The sequence below is a fragment of the Gossypium arboreum genome, chromosome 5 (genome assembly GCF_025698485.1).
Source record: "Gossypium arboreum isolate Shixiya-1 chromosome 5, ASM2569848v2, whole genome shotgun sequence".
In the NCBI taxonomy this organism is placed as follows: Eukaryota; Viridiplantae; Streptophyta; class Magnoliopsida; order Malvales; family Malvaceae; genus Gossypium; species Gossypium arboreum.
Window position 1 is genome coordinate 89,762,419 of NC_069074.1, and position 1,648 is coordinate 89,764,066.

Consider the following 1,648-nt stretch of genomic DNA (forward strand, 5'->3'; position numbering starts at 1 on the left):
CTCGATTATCATAGAATTGAGGCAAGGCCTCCAAGACGTGGACAAGCCACTTTCAGTACTTCCTCCGTCAATATCCCGGTCCCATGCATCGATAATAACAACATGGCATGCGTAAATAACAACAATCAAACATGCATTTAGGTCAATTTAACCTAGGGGTATTTGGTAATTTATCTCCTAGGGTAAAGCGTAAATTTTCCACTTTTAAAGGTATTTCAGTAATTTATCTATTTTAGGGTTTTTCATGCATATTCCTACTTTTCACGTACTAATGTAATCACGCATCGAGTGTTCTTATCGAATTGGGCCGATTGGCCCATCATTCCAATTTTGGCCCATTAAGCCCAAAAATATCGAAATATGTAAATCATGCACTTTGCGGTCCAAACATTACAGCTTACCAAAAACATTAATCGATTTACTTCACGAGCATTCAGACTTTTCGCAAATCTACAAAATACCGGTTTTCGGCATTTCGCTTTTCGACTTTTGCTGATCTAGACTAAGAAAGAGGGTGTTAGTTACACACTGCTTTGCGACGATATGTTGACGAGATCCACACACGAACCGCCTACAATTGGATTACTAACACGTTAATCTAACTATTCAAATACAAACTACATATTAACCCCTTACAATATTCGCCAACCACACCTACGGATCATAGTAAGCTTATAAGAAATCAATAAGCAACTCATTAACAAATTTTTGTTAATGTTTACCACATAATCATAATTTCACTGCAAGCTGTCTTCCTGAGCAATAGTCACTAAATTATTTATAACTGGAGCTACGAAACTCCAAATCAAGTGCCGTTAATTTTCCCTGAAAATAGACTCATATATCTTTTATTCATAAGATTTTCAGAATTTTTGGTTTGGCCAATCAATACCAAATTTTTCTTAAATTTTCGCATGTTTCACTGTTTGACTAATCTGACCACTCTTTATTACGAATCAAATTTCTCATTGTACAAAATTCAAAATATGTTCTCGTTTATTCCATTTGAAACTAGACTCATTAAGCTTTAATTACATAATTTATTCAGCTTCTAATTCATCTCCCACAATTTATGGTGATTTTCCAAAGTCACGTTACTGCTGCTGTCCCAAGCAGATTTATTACCAAATCACTCTTTCATACACCTATCTTGCATGCATGTTATTTAAACATGTATATCACCAATCAATCATCACATATCTATGATTTTACTTAAGCATAATCTCCATTTCATCATTTTAAAGCACAACATGTTAGCCGATTTTTCCTTTAGCATCTAAGGCACATGCATGCTCATTTGTTTGGCTCAACTTCACATATCTTCCATTTTTCATCAAAAGAACATGAAACAACAACCATTTCCTTCATTTTAATTCATGACCAAATGCTCACAACACAACTAAAAATCAAAATATACTTCAAGAGTTAAGGTAGAATCAAGAAGAACTCATGAACCTCAAGATAGAAGCAAGGTACCAAGAACTTACCTTCAATTTTCCTCCTCCTAATGACCAAATACTCAAGAGCTTTCTCCTCTCTTTTCTCTTCTCTAACTTTCAGCTATGATGAACAAAGATGGACAAAACTTTGTTCTTTTCACCCCTTTTTCTTTTAATAAAACTTCATATTTCATCCATTTAATTCTTTA